This window comes from Haliotis cracherodii, unplaced genomic scaffold (genome assembly GCF_022045235.1).
Source record: "Haliotis cracherodii isolate W230 unplaced genomic scaffold, xgHalCrac1.p SCAF_10, whole genome shotgun sequence".
NCBI classification, from domain to species: Eukaryota; Metazoa; Mollusca; class Gastropoda; order Lepetellida; family Haliotidae; genus Haliotis; species Haliotis cracherodii.
This window is the reverse complement of record NW_027266265.1, coordinates 10,945,683-10,961,025: the sequence shown is the minus strand read 5'-3', so window position 1 is coordinate 10,961,025 and position 15,343 is coordinate 10,945,683. Positions and strand designations below refer to the sequence as shown.

The following is a 15,343-nucleotide window of genomic DNA, read 5'->3' as shown; positions in this document are numbered from 1 at the left end:
TACACTAGAAGACGATAGTGAAAAGTTGCAGTCCTGACTGATTTCCATGGGGTGTCATTTTTGCTGTATGGGCCATATCAATATCTCATCCATAATTTTCAACAATCTGATATTAGATGTCATTAATCATGGCAAAGGGTGCCAGCAATATTAACATCTTGTCGCCATCTTGCCTCTATTAGTTTCTTCTATTCTTACTCGCCCATTTCAATGAGTAGCAGCAATTCCTAATATTGTTTATTACGCTTCATACGATGATGATGGTTTTCATCAATTCCTGCATATCATATATAATCACTTTCCTTGAGACGTAATAGCCCTGTGGGGACTTACTCCTGTTATATATTTCTGATTGATGACAGGTATTTTGCACTTTGCATTCGAGAGCCCAGTTTACCCTACCATCAATTATGTGCGTCTTTTGAAAGCGTCGCTTGTTCAATTGGAGTTTATCTTCGAAAATCTTGACGAGTGGGATGTGAATTGAATTCAACAGCAGTGGGGATACAAGACTAGGAAAGGAATAGTATTTGTGTGCAAGTTACTGCATGATTAAGGTCATCTATTATCCTCCCTCCGCTTCTGTAGGGGAGAAAAAATGGCGCAAGACACATTACTCATCTTGTGTAATTGAAACTTACTTTTCTTGTGGTTTTATATGCCAAGTCATAACATGGTGAGAAGTGGTTCCAGGAGTGTTGACTGTGTTGGTGATGGACCAATGCTTCTCTTGAGCTCTAGGTACAGAAATTTTATCGGAATACTTTGTATTTTCAATGATTTGTTTCTGAAGATAAAATTCCCTCACCATCTTATATGAATTCTGATTCTGTACTTTACATAACGATCGGGAAAAAAAAATGAATGTATTTTTTTTTTAAATTACAATTTGAGTCATAAATTTAAGAAATCGTTACATAAGGGAATCATTTTATTGGGAAATATGTTCTGATGTGGTTTCTTTGTTATAAAGATCAAATATTTTATATCTATATATTTTATCAAAATTGGATTTATGTTGATTTTAGTCATATGAATTATAAAGGTTATTAAGAAGACAGAAGATGACATATACTGACCTTATTCTTGTTCTAAGCAAAGCGTTATATGTCAGAGTTAAGGTGACACTGACAACAGCATTATTTGCTTTGTTTTTGACCAGTCATTTGACATTTTTCTTAACCTTTCTTGAAACCACATCAGTTAGTGTCTTCTGTTCTCCTGCATAAGCGACCAAGTGAGCTGGATAGAAGAAGCTGTTGATATGATGGTGACACAATGATGAAGTTATAGGTCAGAAGGATGGGGAGAAATAATATGTCAACTGTTAACCAGTGTTAGAGGATACTGGCTGGGAATATGATTGTATTGACAGTGGGGAACAGGAACATCTCGGGGGGGAAGTCTGCCTAGTGCTGGAGGGAAGATGGGGAAGACAGTGTTAGATGATAAATGTGTGGTGGTTCATTGGTAGGTGTGTAGGCAGACTGGTAGATGTGTAGGCAGACTGGTAGGTGTGTAGGCAGACTTACAGGTAGGTGTGTAGGCAGACTTACAGGTAGGTGTGTAGGCAGACTTACAGGTAGGTGTGTAGGCAGACTGGTAGGTGTGTAGGCAGATTTACAGGTAGGTGTGTCGGCAGACTGGTAGGTGTGTAGGCAGACTTACAGGTAGGTGTGTAGGCAGACTGGTAGGTGTGTAGGCAGACTTACAGGTAGGTGTGTAGGCAGACTTACAGGTAGGTGTGTAGGCAGACTTACAGGTAGGTGTGTAGGCAGACTTACAGGTAGGTGTGTAGGCAGACTTACAGGTAGGTGTGTCGGCAGACTGGTAGGTGTGTAGGAGGGAGGATAGTTGGGGTGTGTGTAGGAGGGCAGGTTGGTGTGTAGGCAGACTTACAGGTAGGTGTGTAGGCAGACTTACAGGTAGGTGTGTCGGCAGACTGGTAAGTGAGTGGGTGTGTAGGTAGGTGGGTGTGTAGGAGGGCAGGTTGGTGTGTAGGAGGGAAGGTAGGTAGGTGGGTGTGTAGGAGGGAGGATAGTTGGGGTGTGTGTAGGAGGGCAGGTTGGTGTGTAGGAGGGAAGGTAGGTGGGTGGGTGTGTAGGAGGGAGGATAGTTGGGGTGTGTGTAGGAGGGCAGGTTGGTGTGTAGGAGGGAAGGTAGGTGGGTGGGTGTGTAGGAGGGAGGATAGTTGGGGTGTGTGTAGGAGGGCAGGTTGGTGTGTAGGAGGGAAGGTAGGTGGGTGGGTGTGTAGGAGGGAGGATAGTTGGGGTATGTGTAGGAGGGCAGGTTGGTGTGTAGGAGGGAAGGTAGGTAGGTGGGTGTGTAGGAGGGAGGATAGTTGGGGTGTGTGTAGGAGGGCAGGTTGGTGTGTAGGAGGGAAGGTAGGTAGGTGGGTGTGTAGGAGGGAGGATAGTTGGGGTGTGTGTAGGAGGGCAGGTTGGTGTGTAGGAGGGAAGGTAGGTGGGTGTGTAGGAGGGAGGATAGTTGGGGTGTGTGTAGGAGGGCAGGTTGGTGTGTAGGAGGGAAGGTAGGTAGGTGGGTGTGTAGGAGGGAGGATAGTTGGGGTGTGTGTAGGAGGGCAGGTTGGTGTGTAGGAGGGAAGGTAGGTAGGTGGGTGTGTAGGAGGGAGGATAGTTGGGGTGTGTGTAGGAGGGCAGGTTGGTGTGTAGGAGGGAAGGTAGGTAGGTGGGTGTGTAGGAGGGAGGATAGTTGGGGTGTGTGTAGGAGGGCAGGTTGGTGTGTAGGAGGGAAGGTAGGTAGGTGGGTGTGTATGTGGACAGGTAGGTGGTAGGGTGGGTAGGTAGGTGGGTGTGTAGGAAGGAGGGTAGACATGTAGGGGATTGGGTTGGTGGAAGGGTGGGTAGGAGGGAGGGTAGGTGAGTGTGTGTGGGGGTAGGCAGGCTGGTGGGTGGGTGGTTAGGTAGGAAAGCAAATCAAACGTAATTAGGCTCACTGAAGTGATAAATTGATGAATGGGTAAGTTTGTAAATAACATTTAGCATCTGTCTGTGGTGTACCAGTGTGAACGTCAACATAGTTTCCTGAATTCTGATTACAAACAGACATCCTGTGTCATGTCTTGCCCGGTTGTGGATACATGCTAAATAACGCTAATGGTGTTCATCTGTTACTGGTTGGGGGGAGTGACATTTTGTCATGAATATGATACACATGCACATGAATCCTAAAGGTTACAGAGATTCATTATGAATCATTGTTTGCACCGAAAACACAGCTTTGAGTGAGTGAGTGAGGTTGATGCTGCTTTTTAACAGTGTTTCAGTTGTATCATGAAAAGTGGTTGGAACGCCCAAGGTTCAGACATGTGTCGCTTTAATGAAATCCTCAGGTATTGATATGGTGCTGGCAAATCATGGATCAAGGCTCAAGGTGGTTCTGTGATTTGATTTGTACGCTTGTTGTTTTACTCCACAGTTAGAAATATTCAAACTGTATTACAGCAGCAAGTATGTAATCAACATCATCATCATCATCATCACCATCACAATCATCATCGTTATCATCACTGCAGCAGTGTCATGGTGGGTAGGCAGGTTGGTGGGTGATTGTGTAGGCAGGTTAGAGGGTGGGTGTGTAGGCAGGTTGGAGGGTGGTTGTGTAGGCAGATTGGAGGGTGGATGTGTAGGCAGGTTGGAGGGTGGTTGTGTAGGCAGATTGGAGGGTGGATGTGTAGGCAGGTTGTTGGGGGATTGTGTAGGCAGGTAAGAGGGTGGGTGTGTAGGCAGGTTAGAGGGTGGTTGTGTAGGCAGGTTGGTGGGTGATTGTGTAGGCAGGTTAGAGGGTGGTTGTGTAGGCAGATTGGAGGGTGTGTGTAGGCAGGTAGGAGGGTGGGTGTGTTGGCAGATTGGAGTGTGTGTGTGTAGGCAGGTGGGAGGGTGTGTGTGTAGGCAGGTTGGAGGGTGGGTGTGTAGGCAGGTTGGAGGGTGTGTGTAGGCAGGTTGGAGGGTGGTTGTGTAGGCAGGTGGGAGGGTGGTTGTGTAGGCAGGTTGGAGGGTGTGTGTAGGCAGGTTGGAGGGTGGTTGTGTAGGCAGGTGGGAGGGTGGTTGTGTAGGCAGGTTGGAGGGTGTGTGTAGGCAGGTTGGAGGGTGGTTGTGTAGGCAGGTTAGAGGGTGTGTGTAGGCAGGTTAGAGGGTGTGTGTAGGCAGGTTGGAGGGTGGTTGTGCAGGCAGATTGGAGGGTGTGTGTAGGCAGGTTGGAGGGTGGGTGTGTAGGCAGGTGGGAGGGTGTGTGTGTAGGCAGGTTAGAGGGTGGGTGTGTAGGCAGGTTAGAGGGTGGTTGTGTAGGCAGATTGGAGGGTGTGTGTAGGCAAGTTGGAGGGTGGGTGTGTAGGCAGGTGGGAGGGTGTGTGTGTAGGCCGGTTGGAGGGTGGTTGTGTAGGCAGGTGGGAGGGTGGGTGTGTAGGCAGGTGGGAGGGTGGTTGTGTAGGCAGATTGGAGGGTGTGTGTAGGCAGGTTGGAGGGTGGGTGTGTAGGCAGGTGGGAGGGTGTGTGTGTAGGCCGGTTGGAGGGTTGGCTGGGTAGGCTATAAGGTGTAGTAACATGATACAATTCAGTTATAGTTCACAGGCCCGTGTAGTTTCCGCCTACTATCTTCTTTCCTAGCCTCTCTACTATTAGCTCAGCCCCTCATATTGTTTTGTAACAAAAATTGCTGTACAAAAATAGGCTGTATTCTAATTGTTAAATGCCAGGCCACTATTATTTTTGTTTTGGTATGAAACTACTTCATACTCATTAGTATCCAATCAAAAAAATGGAATAATCTTGACATTCATATATGTAATATCAAAACCTGATTTAGAACCAGACAGTACCAAACATTATTGATCACCCTAAAACAAATTCATACATCATGTTTTAAATGTCCTGCATGATTATGACAAACATTTTTTTAACTTTCATGGATGAAAAACCAAAAGTGGCAACTCTTTATGTTAGACCAATTAGGGACAGGTATATGTATGTTTTGCGGAAATAACGCACGAATCGACATCATATCATTGTTATACACTGCAATATTTGCGTCTGGCATGGCAGACAACATGGCTGGGATTGAAACTGATGTGAATTATTCAGAAACTAAACTGGAGCTTTCTAATCCACTGAAACATTCGGACAATTTATCGCACTTTACACACCGACTCATTTGTTAGATTGCAGCGGACAACAACTACTTTTGTTTCCAAATAGACTGTTGTATGTGCTATCTAAATGATTTACTGCTCAGACCAAAATGTAGTAAAATTATTGGGGGATTGATCACTGCAGGGACTCAACATTGTCGGCGCGGGGACTCGACATTCTCGGGGATGGAGTTACTTTGTACCTGTACTCTGCCCAATAACGAGTCTTTTGCCAGAAGTATGCCAAACCCCAGTAGACTGGACACACAAAAAACATGATGACTTTAGTCGCAAATTGTGTCGGATAATTCATAGTTATTGCACATCCGAGCCGCATTTAGAATGGCAAAATGCTTTCAAATGAGGCGTCAAATCTTGGGACACATTTTAAAGTGTTATAGCGATCCCTCAGCATGTACAAATCTTATTCGCCTGCCACTTGTATGATTTTGCGTATGAAAAACATCGTTTGCTGAAACAATGCCAGCGTTTTCATCTCGTTTGTTTAAACGTCAGGAGACCAACTTTCCTCGGACCATGGCCGACACCCTATAAAGGTTGTTTTTTGATGAAATGGAAAATGTAACCACATTATTTGTGACTTGAGGGTGTATCCAACGCTGAAAATGCAATTTCTGCTATTAGGTCGCCATTTCGTAGACAAAATTGATCTGTAATGTCAAGCAAGGAATTTGCTCTTTGACAAATTTGCTGGAGGCCCTGACTCTTAGTGGCCTTCCCCGGCTTCAATGACATCCAAACTCCTTCCCCTCATCAATTAATGGTTTCATCATTGATTTGTTTTTAAAATCATTCAAACTTAAAAACAACAACTCACAAAGTAGGGACTTTTTTCTCATTTCCACGATAGACTCATGTTAATGTTTGCATTGTGAATAAAGGATAAAACACAGGGGTCCAGGAGCAATAACAGCTGATGATGACGATGATGATGATGATGATGATGATGATATTGAGTATGTTGACAAGAATGAGGATGGAGAGCATGATGATGATGGTGGTGATGATGATGATGATGATGATGATATTGAGTATGTTGACAAGAATGAGGATGGAGAGTATGATGATGATGGTGATGATGATGATGATGATGATATTGAGTATGTTGACAAGAATGAGGATGGAGAGTATGATGATGATGGTGGTGATGATGATGATGATGATGATGATGATGATGATGATGATGATGATGATATTGAGTATGTTGACAAGAATGAGGATGGAGAGAATGATGATTATCATGGTGTTGGTGATGATGGTGATATTGAGTATGTTGACAAGAATGAGGATGTTGATTGTGATGAGGATGTTGATGATGATGATGATGATGATGTTGACGAGAATAATGACGATGATGGTGATGATGATATTGATTATGTTGACAGGAATGAGGATGTTGATAGTGATGATGAAGTTGATGATGATGAAGAGGATGTTGATGATGATGATGATGTTGATGAAAATGATGATGGTGATGATGATAATGTTGATGATGAAGATGTTCATGATGGTGGTGGTGATGATGTTGTTGCTGCTGCTACTGATGCTGCTGCTGATGTTGCTGCTGCTGCTACTGATGATGATGTATACCGTATTTGTAGTGTATGTATGTATTATGCGCACCTCCCTCTACACAGCTGTATTTGTGTGGGAAAAGTGATCACTGTACACAAGAATATATGATACTTGTATAAATACTAGGACAGCACACAAACCATTATTTACAAAACACGTTTTAACCTCGCATACTACATCATTTACCTCACTGAAGAAACAAGCCTATAGATATCCACGTTAAACAAAAATCTTTTATGGTGTGGAAAATTACCTAGTGATGTACACCATATTACGCAGCTCACTGGCCTAGTTATGTAACTGTTTTGACAAGTTTACCTGCAAAAACAGTTGCAAAGATGGATAAACATATTACTGAATGTCACTGACGTCCTGGTCGTGGTATAGAACAAAAACCTCAGGAATTAGAAAGTATTGTCTGCTCTTGTAGGTGTCCCTTCCACTTGAATTATCATCTCATTTTGTGAGTTTCCACTCTATCGCATACAGTGTGTGTCCGCTGCCAATATTTGGTAGTTACCGACAGGATTCCCTAACCATGCTACTGTGCTTCATCAGATCCTCCTATTACAATCAGAAGTATCCCGAAAAGCCAATTCTCACAGCTGGGATAATATTTCAATCTACAACATTCTGATTTGTTTCTGGATTGTGGGCAGTCAGAGCCTCTGTACTGTTCTTCGCCTCTGAGGCATTGATTGTGTTTTCTTTGTTTTGGTTTTTAAGATTGTGTTATTTGATACTTTGCATAAATATGGAGATAAGTAATTTGATTTATACTTGGAGAACCTTCACTTATGATCACTGTACAAAGATGACACCAAGAGGAACTGAAGCCTACTGAGTAATGATGGCAGGGATTCTGTTGCAGGTCCCCAGTATCCCATGCTTGTCTCCCTGTGGGGATTCTGTTGCAGATCCTCTGTGCCCCATGCTTGTATCCCTGTGGGGATTCTGTTGCAGGTCCTCTGTACCCCATGCTTGTCTCCCTGTGGGGATTCTGTTGCAGGTCCCCAGTACCCCATGCTTGTCTCCCTGTGAGGATTCTGTTGCAGGTCCCCAGTACCCCATGCTTGTCTCCCTGTGGGGATTCTGTTGCAGGTCCCCAGTACCCCATGCTTGTCTCCCTGTGGGAATTCTGTTGCAGGTCCCCAGTACCCCATGCTTGTCTCCCTGTGGGGATTCTGTTGCAGGTCCCCAGTACCCCATGCTTGTCTCCCTGTGGGGATTCTGTTGCTGGTCCCGAGTACCCCATGCTTGTCTCCCTGTGGGGATTCTGTTGCAGGTCCCCAGTACCCCATGCTTGTCTCCCTGTGGGAATTCTGTTGCTGGTCCCGAGTACCCCATGCTTGTCTCCCTGTGGGGATTCTGTTGCAGGTCCTCTGTACCCCGTGCTTGTCTCCCTGTGGGGATTCTGTTGCTGGTCCCGAGTACCCCATGCTTGTCTCCTTGTGGGAATTCTGTTGCAGGTCCCCAGTACCCCATGCTTGTCTCCCTGTGGGAATTCTGTTGCTGGTCCCGAGTACCCCATGCTTGTCTCCCTGTGGGGATTCTGTTGCAGGTCCTCTGTACCCCGTGCTTGTCTCCCTGTGGGAATTCTGTTGCTGGTCCCGAGTACCCCATGCTTGTCTTCCTGTGGGAATTCTGTTGCAGGAAAGGTACACAGTAGCAAATCCATAAGGATTCTGGAAAAGAGTAGATCCTCAGTTTCTCACTGTTTCCCCATGCATCCAACATGGGAATCCCTTTGAGCCATTCCAGGTCAAAGTACCCCCGGCGCCCCTACTTGTACCCATGTGGTAATCCAGGTTAGAATACACCCCCAGTACCCCTACTTGTACCCATGTGGTAATCCAGGTCAGAATACACCCAAGTACCCCTACTTGTACCCATGTGGTGATTCCAGGTTAGAAAACACCCCCAGCACCCCTTCTTGTACCCATGTGGTGATTCCAGGTCAGAATACACCCCCAGTACTCCTACTTGTACCCATGTGGTAATCCAGGTCAGAATACACCCAAGTACCCCTACTTGTACCCATGTGGTGATTCCAGGTCAGAATACACCCCCAGCACCCCTACTTGTACCCATGTGGTAATTCCAGGTCAGAATACACCCCCAGTACTCCTACTTGTACCCATGTGGTGATTCCAGGTCAGAATACACCCCCAGTACTCCTACTTGCACCCATGTGGTGATTCCAGGTTATCCCCAGTACCCCTACTTGTACCCATGTGGTGATTCCAGGTTATCCCCAGTACCCCTACTTGTACCCATGTGGTGATTCCAAGTCATTCCCAGTACCCCTACTTGCACCCATGTGGTGATTCCAGGTCATTCCCAGTACCTCTACATGTCACAAAGGTCAAGGGATGGTTTCAATGTGCATTTGCCTGGCTGACTGTGGATCATCAGGACCTGACAGCAGAATGTTGCTCTTGTCCTACATTCCATTATTCTATCTTCACTCACTCACTCACTCACTCACTCACTCACTCACTCACTCACTCACTCACTCACCCACCCACCCACCCACCCACTCACTCACTCACTAGACTGGCTACTGTCTGGGTTCAAATCTCCACAAAAGTTTGTAACTGTCAAGCGACGCACTAAATCTTCACTTCATCATTCCCCAAAAATGTTTTGTTCCTGTTATTTAAAAACTGATCATTATTTTACAGTAGAAATGATAGAAAAAGGCTTTGCTATAATAGATGTTGGAATGTGATACAGACATATCCATAACACTTTTAGCATTGATCCCAGTTAGGTCTGGCAACATACAGAGAAGGAAGTGGGAATAATTGAAGCTTATGCAAAAACTGCTTATTTTGATGTGAGAAAAACACCATCTTTAGATTATAGAGCAAGTGAATCCGGGAAGGAAAGATGAATTACAAAATAGGGAACGACAAGTTTTTTTGTCACTGATGAATTTGCTGTGGACAAGCATACAGATATTGGTAAGTTAAGTGACAAAGTAATTATGAAAGTTGTGAACGTGAGCACCTTCTCCCTGATGAATTCAGCAAGTAAGTATATAAGGAACATGTTGCTGGACTTTGATGGAGCATATGTCCAGTGCTCCTCTCATGTTGGGAAAACCTTGTCTAGCTTTCACCCACTTGTATGCTACATAGCCAGGTCATTTCAAACTGTGTCATAGATTGGAAGCTTTTAAGGAGAGCTCAAATATGGAAATGAATTCAGATTTATAGGGGTTGTGGGGCTGCTTAGTGGTTAAAGAGTTCGCTCGTCATGCAAAGACCTGGGTTTGATTCCCGACATGGGTTCAATGTGTGAAGCCCATTTCTGGTGTCTCTCATTGCGATATGGCTGGAATATTGGGAAAAGGGGCACAAAAAACATACCGGTATTTACTGACTCAGATTTTATGTGTATTTAATGAGCATGTTGTGAACTGGTTGGGCCAATCTGGTAATTAGAGCCCATCTGAAGCTGATTTGCATTGTGGAAAGGGAGATAACTCTAAAACATATCAAGGCATGTAAAGGGAGAGACCTCAAGACATGTCATGCATTTTATTTTGTATCAATATGTGTGTTAAATAGTTTATTAAATCCTACCAAAAGTGAAGAAAATGACTATATATAGTATTTATTACTTATATATGAGGGGCACAGGTGGCCCATTCATCTTAGGTGCCACAATTTTCTGTGCAGAGTTACATCCCATGGGCATGCCAGGAACCTATCATTGTGGTTCGAATCCCAATTTGCTTTTTTTTCTAAGTTTGTCAGGACCATACCCATGCTCACGGGTTTCACCAAAGTGGTAAACGTCAGACCTGCATCACTTGGGGCTTTCCTCCCACATCAAGCTGGCACACTGATATGTAACTGAAAACTGTTAAAGCGGCTATAAACCACACTCACCGACTCACAATACCTCACATTATTTGGTAACCTCAAGTTCCCCCAAAATGGAAGTGAGATAATCAAGAAGCTAAACTATTTGAAAACTTTGTGTGTTCTTGCATTGGTATGGTATTTGTGACAGAACAAAAACATATGCTGAAGACAGCTTGTGATTTAACGCGTAGTAAGTAAGCGTTCTTCCTCACAGTAAACGAAATGTGTGAGAGACCAAAACAACACATCAAGTTCAGGTGTTTTTTAAGTCTAAATGGATGTGACTGCAGACATACTTTTTAAATCTGTGTATAAGTGGTCCTTCTTGGTTTTTTCTACAATTTCATTGACAACCCTATTCCCCCATCTGATAAAACCCAAAGTTGAAAGGTCCTAGGTTTGTAAAGTAATATGATGTTTTTTGGTTGTCTACAATTTCTTTGTTCAGAAGGTATTGTTGCTTGCATGTACGAAGACATAACTACTCTTCTCCACCATTCATCTGTTTGGGTCTGGGAGCAGGGAATTGCCCACCGCTGTCAGATATGAAAGAAAACATTGGGTGCTTTCTGTGCCAGACGACCAGGCTGAATAATCAGTAACACATTTAATTAAATCATTCATTGAGCAAAAATGTGATCTGCAGGTGTTAATTCATTTAGAAATTGGTGAGGGCATTATTTTAGTTTAAATTAATCAAAATTTCACTCAATCCATTAAACCATATTGATGACGTCAGATGTTGTTGCAGTTGATTCAGAGACAGGTATCCATTGGCCTTTCTGAACAGTTAAAACAAAAGCAATGATTGGTCATTATGGAAAGTTATGGAGAAATATTTTTGTATATCAACCGTAACATGGTAAACTTCCACTTGTGCATAATTGTGCATGTGCGTGTGTGTGTTTTCAGCCACATACAGATACATATTGTGGGGGTGGGGTTTGGTTGTAACGATTGATCATGTACACAAAAGCTTGTCCTTCATCATGACTGTGGAATATAATATATATATTATGGAACTATAACCAATCAAGTCTTTCCAACCTTGGGAAATTTCATCAGAGGAGAGAAATGTATAGTACAATAAAAGATTTCATGGACTGTGTGTCAGTAGGGGTGACTATTGGTCTGGAAATCACTTTTGCGATAACTATTGATATTGAAAGAAACCATTGCGATAAATATGGATATTGCAAGCAACTATTGCGATAAATATCGATAGTTTTCAGTGCATCATTTTAGATGGATTTAGGAGTTGAATTAAACCTTGGAACTGAAGTTTCCTTTGAATGTGACAACCATAACAACAAATAAAAAGTAAAGTTTGAGATATGACTGATTCTTTACCCTAATAATTTAAGAAAAAGAAACTTCCACATTACCATGTGTAAATTACTACCACTCATGATCAAAAGAAAAACAAATTTGAACAGCATTGCATGTATTTTATTGAAAATGTAAAACTGGTCAAAAGATTAAACAAAATACAAATGTCATGAGTAGACTTCAAGTGAGAATGTTCCATATCTAGTCATGTTTACATTCATATTATTGTGAATGTTTCGGCATCTAACATGTTTCTTGTCAAGCTTGTTATTTTCTTTAACATAGCCAAAAGACTTCCAAACACTCGATTTTTCACCCTGGTTTGCTCCACTTGACTGTCACCCTCTGCCATTTTACTTTAAGAAAGACCAGTTACTAAGCATCAAGGGCAGTTAACTCTCTCCTCACTCGGCTGCGTTTGCGAGCATGTTTCAGTGACTCAATCGCATAATATGGTAAATACAATCAAAACTATCGATATTCCCAACTGAAACTATTGGTCAGAAACTGATTTAACAATTGATTTATTGACAGTAATAGCAATATATCGATATTTCGATTTATTGTGACACCCCGACGTGTCAGTCTACAAAGAGAGATGCAGTCATCTTAAAACAACCAATCACTTAAACACATATCACATGGGTACAATGTGTGAAGCCCATTCCTATTTCCTCTCTGCTTTGATATTGCTGGAAAATTACTCACTCACAGATTTGATGTGAGTAAGTGTAGTGTCACATCTCAGATGTGTGAGTAGTTTTTAGATCTGGACAAACATCCCAGTTCGCAAAGGTTATGTTTCTTGGTTTGTCAGCGCCATACCCATGCTCATTGGTTTCACCAAAGTGGTAAACATCTAAGACCTGCATCACTTGTGTCTTTCCTCCCACATTATTCTGACACGCCGTGATATAACTGGAATAATGTTCAAGGCGGCATTAAACCCAACTCACTCACTTATTCCAAACGTGGAGAATGTGTCAGAGATCGAAATTCAAGTTATGATGGAAACAGGGCACCAGCACATATGGTAAAAGTCAGAGCTTGGGGGGAAATATGAAAGTTTATGAATGGCTACATAGTGATATATCACTTGTAACTTAATATGTCAAAGATTGCATTTGTTGCACGTTTAAAGGGTGTGGGGTTAGATATGGCCTATCCTAACCCTTGTCATATCCTGCCTGATAATGTCTGTGTTTTCATAACTTATCGTTGCTGTTTGATAAGTTTAAGATGAAGGGATATCCGCCTCTGCCTACAGAAGTCTGTTAATGGGAAAGCAAGTACACTCAAGTGCTGAAAGCATGCATTTTGTTTCTGTTTGTGGCTTTTGTCAAAGTATGACGTCCAATTTTAGTTTTTTTTTGTCGTTCCATTTAAATTTGTTTCCCATTTAATGTAATCTATTCCTTATGAAAAAATATATTGATCAATAATCATACCATTTATGTTTGACCTTTTCAAAATAGATTCTTTTCATAATGTCCTTAAGTTTATATCTACAAAAACAATAATTGTTAATTCCTGTTAGATTATTTTTTGAAGCTTTTAGAAAAGTGAATGATTTTTGTGTGAAAATTCCCTGTTGATTTCAATTTCATATCATTCAAACACATGGAAAAATGGTCATCTATATTTTTTTATGCATATTCACAGCTTGACATCAAATTGAAATAAATCTGCAAGATGGTAATAAAAACATCTTGTGTTGGAACTGCCTAATAATTGTAAGGTTCGCCAACACGCAATGTCCCGTAAAAATGTCCAGATTTTAAAAATAAGTCACAGAAGCTCCATTCCACCAATTTTGCCATGTTCATAAACACAAAAACGAGCCACATCCTCTATTGTTGCAAACACATTTAACCAGATCATGAGATTCCTCGTCTACAAATACTTTAACAGGTTTCGTTTTCCACATTGAGTTATGAATGTATGGAATGGCTTTCAAATCAGTCGGCCCCGCAAGTGCGACTTTACCTTTTTCACTGCGACTTTGTGTGTGGTGCTTAATATACGCTTTGATGAACATCATTCACTAAACATGGAAAAATAATTTCTCCCGCAAGAAAAAACTTTTTATGACAGAATTGTTCACCGCAGGTGTGTTTTTTCCAAATGAATAGTTTATCATGCTGCTCGCTCTACTTGTGTGTCCTGGCATATTCAACACGTTCCTGGAAAGATGGCAAAATAATTTCTCGGAACAAACAGGCGAAAAAAAAGTCTGAAAAGATCTGATTTGCATGATCTATGATATATATCGGCATACCAGAGCTATTTTCATCTGACTTGATGAATTTTCTCTCTGCTGGTATTGTTGGCAGCCTAATGCGTCTGCATGAGATGGGAGGTTATCTACAGTGTGTGGACTTGGCCTATCATGTCTTGGGTCAGCTGAACTATTTCTCTGAAAACATGCCTGCCTTTGATGGTCATTTCAATCAGAGCTTTTTTACCTCTTTCCCCCTAATTCAATCAGTTTCAATTTGAAATGATAACAATTTCCTGTCAGTATCAACTTGGAGTCGGTCTGTCGCGATACATATGGTCTTCTTGAGGAAGTGATGTTAATTTTGGCTGATACTCCAATAATTTCATTACATCACAGGGCTGAAATGATAACCCATATACTACCGCCAAGGCTGGCGCGCTCACACATGATTGAAGTGCCTCTACCATAATCACAGCCTCAGTGCGACTCTCTCCTCCCGCTAATTTTCTTTATTGATAGAATTGATGCTCTTGTAGACCAAATCATACTCGAAACCTGAATATCTCACTCATCCCCCTGCCCTCACCGAAAAGGAAAGAATTTAAGATTTTCATCATTAGTTGAGTTTATTGATCAAAGCGCGCAGTGTGTATGTTGGGACTGTATCATCTTTCGCACCTACGATTTGCCTGGAAATTCCAATAATTAGGGGACATGGGTCTGGCGGAGGGGCCATTAGAAACTGTGGCTGGAATAGGGATTTCAGCATAAAACATCATTAAAGGCAACATGGAGAGATCAAACCCTGCAATTTGATACACGTCCCCAGCAAGTGCTGCCCTCACTTATCAGAGTTAAGATGACACCGGAGACTGCGGAGAGGTCATCACGATTGATACCGGTCACTTCGGATTCCTCTGCAATGCCATTCGCCCTCGATCAGGATATTGGCAATTTTATTGCAGACAGATTGAGGATATTTAGTGGTATCAACATGAGTATAGAATTGCGCCCAAGACGGACAGCTGTGATCTTCCATTCATTTGCAGTATAAAAATCAATCTTTAATATCGCTTCGTGGTCCGTCCGATCTGTCCCCTATCTCCTGCCCGTTTTGTTCCTGGTAGTATCGGCTTGACATGACTTTTGTTGGCGAGTACTTACTAAATCAAATAT

General features: G+C 42.5%; 1 protein-coding gene across 1 annotated transcript in view; it reads left to right on the top strand.

Moving 5' to 3' along the window:
* Window positions 1-15,343, top strand: part of LOC139454056 (zinc finger protein 64-like) — a 210,099-nt gene that overhangs the window by 144,385 nt on the left and 50,371 nt on the right. The gene's annotated exons all lie outside the window — the stretch shown is intronic.